The sequence below is a fragment of the Chlamydotis macqueenii genome, chromosome 14, assembly GCF_036417535.1.
Source record: "Chlamydotis macqueenii isolate bChlMac1 chromosome 14, bChlMac1.mat, whole genome shotgun sequence".
NCBI lineage: Eukaryota > Metazoa > Chordata > Aves > Otidiformes > Otididae > Chlamydotis > Chlamydotis macqueenii.
In genome coordinates this window covers 1,788,140-1,801,605 of record NC_141569.1, presented here as the reverse complement: position 1 = coordinate 1,801,605, position 13,466 = coordinate 1,788,140, and the positions used below count along the sequence as shown (strand labels likewise).

At 51.0% G+C, this 13,466-nt stretch overlaps 1 protein-coding gene and 1 long non-coding RNA gene across 2 annotated transcripts in view; one reads left to right on the top strand and one right to left on the bottom strand.

Moving 5' to 3' along the window:
- CTNNA1 (catenin alpha 1) overlaps positions 1-2,835 on the bottom strand; it is a 115,625-nt gene extending 112,790 nt beyond the window's left edge. Inside the window, exon 1 of the mRNA XM_086758698.1 lies at positions 2,715-2,835. The gene's annotated coding sequence lies outside the window, so the exon portion shown is untranslated. The remainder of the gene's footprint in view (positions 1-2,714) is intronic.
- A 120-nt stretch (positions 2,836-2,955) lies between these two features.
- On the top strand, positions 2,956-13,108 carry LOC147598921 (uncharacterized). The gene is made up of 3 exons (XR_015260093.1): positions 2,956-3,116; positions 3,747-3,842; positions 12,999-13,108. It is a non-coding gene; the product is annotated as an uncharacterized LOC147598921 (long non-coding RNA).
- Positions 13,109-13,466: the final 358 nt, after the last annotated feature.

Genomic DNA, 13,466 nt, shown 5'->3' with positions numbered 1-13,466 from the left:
TCACTCTCAGTGCTCGGCTTTTCAGTGCAGCTCCTGCAGTAAAGGTGCTCACACACAATTTTGTGGGGAGGCTCTATGTTAAGTCTCGTACGCTGGATTACGACAGGACGGAGGTAAAAGTAATTATCAAACATCTGCACTTTCTCTAAAGCTGCAACTCCGTTTAACCGGTGCACGAGCTATAAACTCACTGAATAGAGCTATTCCAGATGAGCTGTAAAACTAAATTAGGGTGAATTCCCAGAGCAGTAAAGGATCCAAATCCTCAAGGTTATATACATTAAAGTTCCACAGCACAAGAATTTGAGTGGTTTCCTGTTAAGGCACGACAGTAGAAAACAACAACAGGCATTCATTCACCATGCTGGATGACTGTCTCAACACGGCACTGTCCTAACAAAATAATACTCAGTCCTCTTATTAATCACGGTTCCTTTAGCATCTAGCAAAGCCAAGAGGTGCCAGTAAAACTGCATACAGCAAGTCCTTAAACAGAAACATCACGCTCACGTAGGTCCTCACTCCAGACTAGCCTTTCTATCCACCTACGATGAGTAAACTGGTTTTGCTGATAAATATTTTCGCAACCTTAACTCATTCTCTGCATGAGAAAGGTAATTTAGAAATCAAATTGTAACAGTGGATATAATTTCAAGGCAGGGCGTAAGTCCCACTAAAGTGTATTTCCAGCCCAAACATTTCTACTCATGTGGATTCCTTCACAAGATCAGTTTCTCAATCTTACAGCTGCAGAAGGAAGATATTCATGCTGCTGAAAAATCAGAAATTACTTTTCAATTCCATCTTTCAGTTAACTTCATCAGACCAACAGGAGCCCTATGAATAAGCTGCACATTAACATCTGCCTCTACATATGTCAGCACAGAAATGCCGATGTCACACAAAGCTTGAAAATTTGTTTGGAGGAAAATATTTATGCTGGTATTTTAAGCCATCAGTTTGGGCGTGGGATTTCTAATCTCTGCCCGCTGCGCTCCCCCCTGCCACCTTGCGTAAACTTTTAATCTCCAGTGCAGAGGCCTATTATTAGAGCTGGCTGAAAAAAAACAAAGACTGAAGGCATGTTGTTTATGATGAAAAAGGTTAGGGCAAAACATTTAAAAACAACTTTTGTCTGTTTCTCCTGGGAAAAGTCAAACAATTCCTTGATGTGTTAAAAACTGTTTGATGTAAATAAAAAATAGTTAGTGACTCAACACAAAATTACGCCGTTTTTAAACAAAAAGTTTCAATTTGGCAGGGAAAACAAGACCTACTCAACGTGGCCTTCGCACCCCAAGGCAGACCAAAGAGTACCTAGAAGACCACACGTACTGTAAGGTAAGCTGGGCTTTCACCTCCGTTTAAACAAAAACCTGCCTACAAACCAACCCAGGAGATTAAAAAAAAAAAAAAAAATCCAAACTAAACTACAGCCTTTAGCTGGGCTTGAAAGTACTCAAAGCCTGGTGCAGCCAGCGGGACTGAGGATGTGCATCAGCACAAGAGCGCAGGGAACAGAGCCTCTCCCACCACAGCGCAGGAAAAACGCAGGAAACAAGTAACTCCAGCACCAAGAATACCTTTCACACAACCCCCATCTAAAAAAAAAAAAAGAAAAGACAAAGGGAAAAAAAAACACCACACAAAGGGAAAAAAAAAAAAAAAAAAAAAAAAGGGAGGGGCAGCAAAGAGCTCCCAGACTCGTTCAATACAGATAACCCAGACACGCCTGGAGCCGTAACTCCAGCTGGGCCACGGAGGCTGGTACCCCAGACTGGGCGAGCCAGCCATGACCCTCGCCAGAAGTCACCCCCGGGCAGGGCAGGCGGGCGCGCACGCCTTCAGCTCACGCAGTTCCTCACCAAGCCCAGGCGAGCCACACAGGCTCGCCCCGAGCCACCGCGGGGGCTCCGAACCAGCCCGCGCCCACCGCCCGCGACCGCGGCGACAAGGGCAGCGCGTAAGCCGGAGACTGAGCGTTCGTACGCTCTCTCCCTACTTTTGGGCTGTGAAAAGCAGCACGAAACTTCTCGTCAGCGAAGGAGAAGCGCCCGCCTTCCTGTGTGCCAGCGGATTAGGGGTGGGCGTCAAAGAACGTGGCAGAGCCAAGCCCAGCAGCCGGGGGTGCTCCCAGCGAAGAGCGGCCGCGTTCTGCGCGCTGACACAGAAACACCGACCCGGGGTGGGGACGGGGGGAGGGAGGAGGCGCCGCCGCACAAACCGGGGGCGAAGGCAGGAGGAGGAGCGGAGCACCCGTCCCGCCCGCGCCCGCGGCCGGAGAGCGGCGCCGGGGAGGAGCCTCTCCCCGCAGCCCCGCCGCCACCGAAACTTCTCCAGGAACCGGGCTCGCCCGGCGCACTTCCTCCGGGAAATAACGTTCATCAACCCAAAACACAGCCGGGCCGACCCCCTGCCCCAAACCGGCCTTCACCCCTCCACCACCCCAAGCCCCGCCGCCACCCCGCACCGGCCTGGCCCAGCGCGGCCTCCGAGCGCGGCCGGGCCGAGCCCAGGCCCGCGCCCCACACGAGTAGGCGGCGGCGCGGCCCGCTCCGCTCCTTCCCGTTCCCGTTCCCCTCCGCCGGGCCGGGCCGGGCCGCGCTCCCCGCCGCCGCTCCCAGAGCCGGCGGGGCCCACCCCGCAAAACTTTCCAAGTGAGAGAAACGGGGCGGCGGCACCGCACCCCAGCCCCTTCCCCCGCCCAACTTTACCGGGGAGCTGAATGATCGCCGCGCCGCTCGCCCCGCTCCGGCCCCCGGCCGCTTTGTCTCCCGCTCCCCGCCGCCGCCGCTCCCGTCCCGCGGAGGAAATCGGCTCTTCCGGGCGCCTCCCCTCCCCACCCCGCGTTCCCCGGCCCGGCCCGGCCGCTCTTCCCGGCACCGCCCGCCGCGCCGCCCCCGCGCCCTTCCCGGCACCGCCCGCCGACAGGTGAGGGCCGCGGGCGGGCTGGGCCCCGGGTGAAACGGGGGGGTTCCCCTGAGCCCCCCGCCCCAGCTCCGGCTCGCCAAGCCGGGGCGGAAGGCATTTTTTTTTTTTTGAGGTAGAATCCAAACATTTTAGGGCGTAACCTGGCTTTTGTCTACCTGCGCGGAAGGCCTGTGGAGAACTGGGAGGTGAGGGACACCGGGTTTTGAGGGAGAGGGCGGGAAAATTACAGCTCGGCTCCTCTTGAGTTTTGTACATCGGTTTTGAAAATCTGAAGTATGTTAACCTTCTGGAGAGCTGTTGCTTTTAGGAAAAGTCTTGGTTTTCCGCCAATGTCTCACGAATAGAGGGAGAAGGGACGGGCAGCCGGATCACCAGGGCTCCAGGGGCCCAGCCTCCATGCCCAGAGGTGGGTTGGCAGGTGGGAGAGTTGTCTTTTGGTGGTAATTTTTGTCAAAAGGCTTATTTGAAAATTCTCAATGAGCCTCTTGTGCGAGAGCAACCGTTTTTATCCCACGACAAATCACTCTGGGAGTTTTTGTGGTGTGTTTTGAGATAGTGAGATAGTTTTTAGTACAAATGTCTCTACAGAACTTACACTTGTAATTTAGCCGGAGTTTAGCCAAGGGAGAGGGCCCTCAGGTCGGCGTCATGGCGGAGGCACTCCATGGTTCGGGCCGGTGACTTTCCCCTGGGTCCTGGTTCAATGGCATTAGCAGGGCCGCGTTTCCTATTTTTGCCCGACTCCTGCAAGCCTTTCCAGCGGGAAGACAGACGGTGTCCTGCAGCGATTTAGATTGCATTTTTCCTTCCTGCAGGTTTAATCCAAGAGAGGGACCCAAAACAAGGAAAAACGGAGTACTGTTGTTTTACAACCCAGAAAGAAGATAGGGATCAAGGGTCCAACCTTGTTGGTGAGTGAAGTTAATCGAAAGAAAGTGAGATCTGTAATTATGATACTGACTGAGATACACGTTATTAAAATAATATAGGGTCTTCAGTGCCTTAACAAACAGGCACTGGAAACACAGATTTTTAAAGCTCTTTTTATTTCCTCCTTGTACCAAACCATTAATATTTTGGTGTCAGTTGCACCAGGGATTCAAACTATTCATTTCTGATCTGTAGCATACTCAGTAAAATTGAGTTTACACTTCAATAGCTTGCTTTCTTTCATTACTCCTTTTAATATCATGTCTTGGCCTCCTGTGGTGGCTTCTGCATTCAGCAGTTCTGCATGTCTCACATCCTTTCGGGACAAAATGTCAGATTTAAAAAAAAAAATCCCTTTTAAAACCACAAACTCAAAGGTAGAAGGCCTGGAGTTGTGGAGAATCACACGTTCTGCAGCACACCACTGAAAAGCGAAGCAAAAAGTAGGAGATCAGCTGGCAGCCCTGTTGGTTTGTGGAGCGAGTTAAAAGACTGAGCAAACAAAAAATAAAATTATGTAAAAATAGAGCCAGCTAGGCTGAGATTGGACTTTGTCGCTTAATTAACAGCTCTCTCTGGAACACAGTGGCAGGCTCTGTCAAGAAGACTAAAATGCAGGGTGTTGTTTAGGCAGACACCCAGGAACAATAGCTAACACTTCCCATCCAGTAAATGTCATTAAGACAGCATCAGCCTGCGCCAGCAGCTTGAAATCTAATCCATTTTCTGAAATGAGTTAGAAGGTTTCTGCTTGACCCCGAATCTCCCTTTTAGCAGTGTTTCTGGTTTTGTAATCCTATTTTCCTCGGTTTTTTTTTTTTTTTTCAAATGTTTCTCTCGCCCCTTTTTGGTAGGTGAAAACCAAATGAAGCCAGGGGAGAGGACAGGCAAGGAGCAGGGACCGCTGCAGCGATACTGCGGGTAGGTTGTTAAGTGCATAAAATAAACAAACGCTTTCAGTCTCGCCTCTGCTAGGGCAGTTTGAGATGTATCACGTAAGAGCAGAACGCGGTTGGCAATTGCGCGCTCCTGGCAGCGCGTCTGCATTAGTCAGATGTGTGCACAAGGGCAATCCCTGACTAGTGCCACCTGAAGACACCCATGTGGGCGTAGTCACAGCAGGAAAGCTGCTCTTTCGCTCTTAAATCCTGGGGTAGGCTTGTGTGCCAAGCAAGGAAGGGTCTTGGTTATGTAGCACCTGGTGGAACTATGCCGTCTGCTAGTCCCAGCGTACATGGGGTCTAAGATATATGCTTCAGCTGGAAGTGGATTTTCTATTTCTGTAACAACACTGCTAAAGTTAAGTGGTTGCTCCATGCATATGTTCATGCCAGTTTCAAAATGTGTGTTTGATCTTTGTGAATTTTTAAAAAGAGCATTTCAGTTTTGGTATTTGTGAGAAGTGAGTGTTGAAAGACAAGGGAAGGGTGCAAAGACAGGACTGCTGGGGAGGAGATGGTAATGAGGGGATTAAAAGGGAGAAGGAAGTAAAATGAGTGGGGAAAAGATGAAGAACGCTGTAATAATGGGCAGAAGTCGCTGCAGGAAAGGGTGAATGGGCAGCAGTCAACCAGTAGAGAGAGGAAAAACTGAAAATATGATAAAAGAAGCTCAGGGTCCATATACCGGCTGTCTGCGAGCTGATGTCGTGCTGTGCAGCAAGGACAGCCCCAGAGCAGCGTGCTGTGCCACCGGCCTTGTCACCGCTGCTGTCTCTGCAGGGGTGCCTGTCCCCGGTCTGCCAGCAAGGGGGCCAGGAGCAGGGTAGGGACCTCGCAGCTGGGTGAGCTTCTCTGTGGGGGTTACCCCAAAATGCAGCATCCTGTGAGGACTGGTGGCTCTGATGAAGCCAGCAATGTAGCAAAGTGGCAACACTGAGGGTCTGGCACAAATGTCACCTTATGCATGCCATGGCATCAAGTCCTGGGGGCTCCCCAGTGTTGGTCTCAGTGTTCTCATGCAGCCGGGAGGCATCACCATTCCTCTTCAGGGCTCAGATACATCAAGAAGTAAGGTCATCTCCCAAGATGCAGTAAGGGATCAACATCCGCCCAGCCAGGAAGCAAATCCCAGTGTCCCGGGGCGGTGCGTGCCTCAGGACTGCCGTTAGCAGGGTGGAAACGCAGGGCAGAAACGCGTGTAGGTGGTGCTTTTGGTGGGACTGCAGCTACTCCACCTAAGCTGTGCATCACAGCGGAATAACTAGAACACCCACCTCGATTAAATGAACCTCAGTTAGGAGGAGAACAAGTTTACCAGTACATCTGCATCTACGCTGGTGCTCCTTCTGGCACCGCTGGTTGCCCAGGGGTCAGACCTTGCTGCCCTAATCGATGCTGCAATGGTCGGCACAGGCTGCACCAGCCAGAGCTACAGCCGCGGGTGCTCGCTGCTCCAGGGCTTATGACTGCTGGGTCCGCCATTGCTGCCCACCTCTACAAGAAAAACTGTCTACGAGAAACATGCCCGGTTCGTAGTCAGGAAGCTGCCGATTCCTAACATCTCTTCCTCCACAGCCGAGTGCTCCTGGAGCCTCTGGAAAGAGGAACCCAGAAGTGATCTGTAACGCCAGCGTGACCACGAGCACAGGCGCTGCTGGCACCGAGTGGCATTCCCCCATGCATGCCCAGTACAGACCTGAAAAAAAAGCAGGCAGAAAATATAATGAGGAGAAATTATGCTGTCCCAAAAGGCTCAGCATGAACTGGGTTCACTGGTTGCTGCTTTGCCAACTGGGGAACAGCCTAACTGGAGTAGTTTGCATTCACCTCTGGTTCACAGTCTTTGTGTAATAAATAGCCCCAGAGAAGGGAACATTCAAAAAAGCACCCTGAGGCAATGCATAGCAGAAGCCTGAGAATCCTCCTGCATGAGTCACTGACCTCCACACACTACATCTATTTCAGCCTTTAATTAATAAGGTTTTACATTTCTATGGCACCTGCCATCTGGAAAGATCCTAAAATGCTGTGAAGACTGAGGCCGTGGAGCACCATTGAAATGGGGTTCCGGGAGAGGTGGGACTGTGCAGGGAAGGAAAGCTTAGCCAAAGGCACTGGGGAAAAAAATTCTTAATTTTAAATGGAGCCTCTGTTACATCACTGGGTTTTTCATATCCATGGAGAACAGACAATAGGATTTTAGTTTCTAAGGCACTGCTTGAATAAATAGGCATCATAGATTGCTTTCTTTATCCAGGGGGAATGCAGTGCAAAACAAGTAGTGGGTGATTTTAATTTAGGATATTGAAGGACCACAACTTAAGCTACGAATTTAAATCAGCATTGGATCAAGGTTTTCCTCCCTCCTGATGAGCAAGTTGTTCCCAAATGCTAGACATAAAGCAGAAGCCAGTGAAGGAAACAAATCCCACGCTGACAGCACCTGACCCTACACTCCGAGCACCAAACTCCCTTTCACACTTCCTGGAAGCTCAGCAGCGTCGCATGAGGCTTCAGTAAGGTAAGAGCTGGCCCCAAGTGTTGCAATAAAATTTAAAATGTAAAATTTAGACGAGTAGCCAAGTTGACTGCTGCTCTGGATACCCTTTCTATATCCTTAACGGTTTGAAGCCAGAATAATGCTAGTTAAAGATTCGTAATTTAAACAATGTGCCTTTGTCTGACCTGTCTAAAAGCAAGAAGCCTAGAACGACAAAATACTAGCTCCATCAGCAACACATGAGAAACTGCTTAGGTTTGCCAAACTACTGAAGAAACTAGGAGAAAGGTAATTCTGGCAGGGGTTACCACGACTCACGGACCCTCTACCCCTCCTACCAGCGGCTCAAAAGAAACAGGCACAGTAACAGAACTGCGCGTGCATACTGATTTATAGGTTAGGCAAAGAGATCTGACCAATCATTTCATAAAATAACAATGCATATGTATTAGAAAGTTGAATGTGTTAATGTTTTGTGTATAAATACAAGACAATTTGGGGCTTTAAGGTGTGCTGTCTCGGGACAGGCGCCCATACCCGTGCACGTCTGTAGCAAAAGGCAATGCCTCCGCTCTGTGTGTGGACTGGCTCTTTGCACACTGGGTGATGGACCCAACTTTTGGGACAACACAAGCACCAAGCGGGGCAATTGAGAAAAAAACGTGACAACAGTCCTCCTGTCGCAAGGCTGGTGCCATGTCTGAGGGGAGCTAGGGCTTTGTTAAACCGGCACAAATCCCTTGGTTTCTATTTCAAAAGATTAAACTAGTCAAACCGCTCTGTTTGGCTGACTTCCTTCGGCACAGACTTATTTCTGCCGATGAGCAGGGCCTGGCTTGTGCTAAACCGAGGGCGACCGAAACGGCTGTCAGCCACAGCTGGCATCCCTCTTACTAAATACTTGGCCAAAATAAGCTGGCAGCACTTGGCCGCAAAGGGTTTTCAAAGGAATGTCAAAATTCTCTTTTTCTCAGTGCAGTTCCGACCTATTTTTATCTGCCACTTTCTGGAAGAGATACACGGGCATTGCCACGGCTGGTCGTAAACTTTCATTGCTTGCCGAGGAGAAATTGCAGGCAAATTACAGACTAGCACACTCTTTTCATGTCCCTCCTGCTCGGGGCATGTCAGCACTGTTGCATTCCCTCCTACCCCCAACGCGTTCCTCCCTGCCGCATCCTCTCCCTGCTTACTGAGGGACGTTAATGACGTGCCTCCATAATTAACACATCTAGCACTGCATGCAGGGCAAGAGGAGTTCTCAGCGCTGTGTCAGTGGGATGCTGGAGAAGTGCACATCCCATGAGTGCAGAGGGATGTTGCGAGGGAAAGCTATTCCTGGCAGATATGAAGAGAGAAATACGTACGAGCAGTTTTCATGATGTAGTTGCAGGGAAACTGAGGCAGGGCAGGTTAGCGCTCGTATGCCTGCAGCTCCCGCCCCAAGTTCTGGTCCTCACCGTTCCCAGCCCCGAGTCCAAGCCCAGGGCCACGCTGCCTGCCCTGCACCAGAAGGCCCCGAGGCTGGAAATCCCACAACCACATGGCTTTTTAGGCGTCAGAACTCCATCCAAAGAGAGAAATCCTGTCGGCAAGATGAAAAGCGTTGCTACCAAAATGTGATTGCAGAGAGAGTTATCAACTTCAGTGTACTCAGGAGTTTCTGTTCCAGACAGGAGAATTATCAACGAGAAACCAATCTTATAAGGTAGCTGCTATTGACAGGGAAATAAAAGGAATACAGTTCTTACCAGACAGACCTAAGCTGCTCCAAATTGCTGTCAGCTTGAAATATCTTGCTGGTAATTTGTTTTCAAATTCTTTTTCCCTAAATTTGATTTGTTGCTGTACAGTGGATGATCTATTCTGCGCAGCATCTCAGAGAGCATTCCCGGTGTCCTCTCACTGATTGTTTGTGAGCCATCACTTCTGGGAGCTGGCAGCATTTATTATAAAAAGGGACATCATCACTTGAAAAGCGGATTTTGTCTGAGGATGCGGTATCTGCTGCCGTTAACAAATAGCAGCTAAGATTACTGGGAGGAAAGTCATCAGGGAAAAATCACATTTCCTCCCCTTCTTTGAGCTTGTCCACATGGGCAAGCGGCCATGCTGCATGTACCCCTGGGTGGGGGAAGAATGGGGCAGCATTCTCTAACAAGACTTGAATAAATCCTTTTACCAGGATCCTTTTTAACCAGGAGAAAAATGAGTGGTGTTTCCCACCTCCTGTGGTGTTGTAGCAAGAGGCTGAGCATCACATCCAGCAATTTCTTCTGCTGATCTCTGCTCTTTCTTACGTGAGGGAGGAAAAGGTAACGCTGGCTTATGAAGCATCCTGCTGGGTTCAGTGGTGTCTCCTACGTGGTGTGTCTGGGGCTTTCCCGTGCCTCTGAACAATCGCTCCCAGCTCTCCAGAAACTTGGTCACTGCACAGGATACGTTTCTGCACGCTTGGCGCAGAGGTAGAAACGCGAAGCTCAAGTCTCACTGATCCATCCAGCCTGGGTGCAGTTGCCGAGGAGAGGAGCAGTATCCTCTCCCTGGCTTTCTCATTTGAGAGCACACGTTTCTTCTCCTGTCCATGCCCCTTCTCCTGTCCATGGTTTAAGCAAATTCAGAGGAATTCGAGTTTGGGGATGGGGAGCTACCTCAGGTTGGTTACATGACGTTAAAGCACAGGGAGAATGGATAGACTTGCCCCAGCCCATCTGCACCCGGCTCACAGGGCACGAGATGCCAGAGGGCTATCCATGCGGCTCCCTGGAAAATACAGGGTCTCACCCATCTCGGTCATATAGCTGTATTAGATTTTTTTAAAAAAGGAAGATAACGTATATACCTGGTACTTGCTTATTTCTGGATCTTCCTGGAAAATTATCGGTGACTTTAGCATATTTCTGCTCACCAGCTTGTTGGCGGGCCCAGAGGTGGCATTGCTGTGGTGAGGGTGCTGCAGGCGTGATGGCAGGCTCTTCAGACCACTCCAAGAGCTCACGCTGTGCTTTGGGCAGGTCTGGGCGCCATCCAGAGCGTGCAGAGAACAGGGGAGTTGGGAGCTGGCGGAGGGATGACCCTCCACCCGCTTAGGCACTGCAAAACTAAAAATTGTTGCAAATGCTCGAGAGCAGCGAGAAAACACAGCGCTAATTCAGCTGGCTGTAATTTTGTCACACAGTTTACCCTGATAATCATGTCAGGGAAGGCTCCACTTAAGCAATTGTAACATCCCTGAACAGACTGAATAAGAGAAAGAAGGAACAGAAACCTCCCACTGTTGTCATTTTCGGAAAGCAACAAGAGGAAGAGCCAGTTAAAAGGCCTTGAGGCTCCGAGCTGTTATTCCTCCCTGGAAACCAGCCACCTGAGACACAGAAACGCCCTGAGCCATGGGGGAGGTCTGCTCCGTCCCCACGCCAGGGACATGGGCCCATTCCCGTGGGCAGCTCTCCACAGCGGGCTACCTCGCTGCCCCGGCTTTGGCCGCCCTTGGCGTTTGCTTTGCTGTCCCATGGGATGCTCCGGACTTACTGCTGCGCCCTGCCCGGAGCAGCAAATCTCCCAGGTGCCAGGGCTTGGGACACCACCGTGTCCGCGAGCACAGGTATCGCAGCGGGGCTGCTCGGGAGCTGGAATTTTTTCCTCTTTGCAGGAGCAGGCTGAGCCTTTCCGAGGTGACCGAATGCGGCTGTCAGCCAGGCAGGAACAGCACAAATCAATCTCTCACTGCTTAAAAATATATCTGTATATCAGATCCAAACCCTTTCCTCTGGAGTCTTGTGGCAGAAATGGAGTTTTAAAATGCTCAATTATTTATAGCTGAAATGCTGGGGAAAAAATACCTAATTTGTCCTGCCGGAGCAGAGCGTGCTGGTCCCCGTCACCCAAGCCCAAGAGTAATGACATCTGGATGGGGACACAAGGAATGAGGGGGAAGGAGCAGTGCCAGAAAGCAAGATGTAAGCTCTCAAAGCAGAGCTGGTTCACACAGGGACATGGTCAAACCCAAACTATCGTGATCCTGAGGTGTGCCAACTGTTGCTTTGTGCCTGGGTGTAAATTATCACCAATTAGGTGGGGTGGGTGGTTCCTTAAGTATAGGCTGCTTCTGGCAGATCGGAGAGCAAGGACAGGTTTTGTAGACCCACAGATGTTGCGTCAAGTAGATGCTTTGGAGGTTTAGCAGCTTTTAGGAGGGAACTTGTGGGAGTTCCTCCAGAGGAGGACTGTCTGCCTAAACCTGTTTGGTTTTGTTTGTTTTTTTTCTTTCCCTGTGTTTTGGAATAGCTGCTGCTTGCCGAGGGCCCAGCACAGGGAGTAAGCGTGGCAGGTCTCTGCTGGGTGAAGGAAGAGACCGTAATCTGAGGTGACGCGTGACATGAGGACCAACAGGAACAGATGAAAGGGGACAAAGATGAGAGACCAGGGGACAGAAAGACAGCACGTGTTACATGACTGCTGGACAGGGGCTGAGAGAATTTTGTGTAGCTTCTGAACATAAATTAATAATTACGGCTGCGCAGAGTCTCTCTTGCTGAGTTGCCCACTGGTTCTGCCTAGTGCTCATGGCAGTGGCACGGGGGGAAGCTGTGGAGGGATGGTTTGAAGCCAAGTGAAGTGCCTTCACTTGCCTAATTTAGGCCAGAAGAGAACCACCAACTGGGGTCCCCTCCTCCCTGCTCCCTCCTGGGAAGAGTCCATCCTCCCCGTCCTGGGGAACATGGACATCGAGCGGAGTCTGGAATCCCAGCGCCTTTTGCTCGGCTGCTTTGTGGTGCATCACCCTGAGCACTGATCAAAAACCACGAGGATGATGAGGAAAGTGCCTGTAACCATGGCAATCCTCCGCGGCCACGTGCTTCCCCACTGCACCCCGGGGCCAGCGGACGTGGTGGCCACCCCTTGCCCTTAGCAAGTGGGGACTGGTCCTGCCACCTGCATTTTCCAGGGAAGAAGGTGCAATCTGAAGGGAACACTTACCATGGATAACTTGGAGGTGGTCACCTTCGCCTGTGCCACCAGCCAGGTGCCAACAGCTCCCAGGGGTTAGGGACAACTGTGCCATAACAGGACCTGCCCAGTGCAGACACCAGCACGAAGCCCTTTTGCTCCACAGCATCCGTCCTTCTTTCACAGGCACTCAGGAGGCTTCAGGCCACATCCTCCAGTGAAACCAGGAAGGGTTATAGCCTTTGGCAGCTGAGGAACTGGTGGTTTGGCTTTCTGTTAGGATAAAGCTGTCTAATTCCTTCCCAACTCAGCACTGCCTTCCTGCACGGCTCCGTTAGCAGCGCCTGCACACCGAATATTAATCCTAGGGATTAATGAGACGGGTGATTAAATACAGTTCTGTTCAAATTCAGTCCCGAGAGGACGGATGTGGAACTGCCCTGCTGTGAATTAAGCCATAAAGTGGGAGAAAGTAGAAAACATGGTGGGCAAGTGGTTCTGTTTCACTAGCACTCTCGTGCCTAACGATCCCCACGCCTCTGCCCGCTTAAGGTGTGGATTTGGTAAACCTGTGTGGACTCTGGTCTCGGCTTACCACAGCAGCGCTGCGACCCTCTGCTGCCCTGCTCAGTCAAAGCCTGGCACAAGTGCCTGCGCAAGGGCCGGCAGTGCGATCAGGAGGGGAGAAAAAGAGCAAACCATGACTTTTTATTAAACTGTCGCCACTTTCTTGTGCTCCCCCACAGTATCTCCTCATGTTTGCAGAAGCCGCCTGAAACTCCGTACCAGTCTAAAAGTAGAGACGTTGGGTGAGAGCACTTCAAATCCATGGCTCTCGAAGGGCTTGGCAGTGGCGGCCAGCGCCGTTATCCCCTCCTTACAGATGGGGAAACCAAGGAAAGTATTTGCCCTGTGTAATGCAGGAGAGCTGGGAATGCAGCAAGAGCCCAGATTAGGGAAATCTCAGCCCTTGGACCATAAATGAGTCGTCAGATGTCAGCATCAAAAGCAATAAAATCTGAGCCCTGCTCAGTTGAGACTTCCCAGCCCCATGCCCTCTGCTAGAAGCTTCAGTTTCTGTCCAAGAGACCAGGGTAAGAGCTTCCCGTGAGCATCACTGAAATGGTTGAGAGCAGAGAGCTCCGAACTGTCCATCTGCTCGCGAGTCTCCACTGACCAATAGCCATGAGAGCGTGCCCAGACTGAGCTCCCTC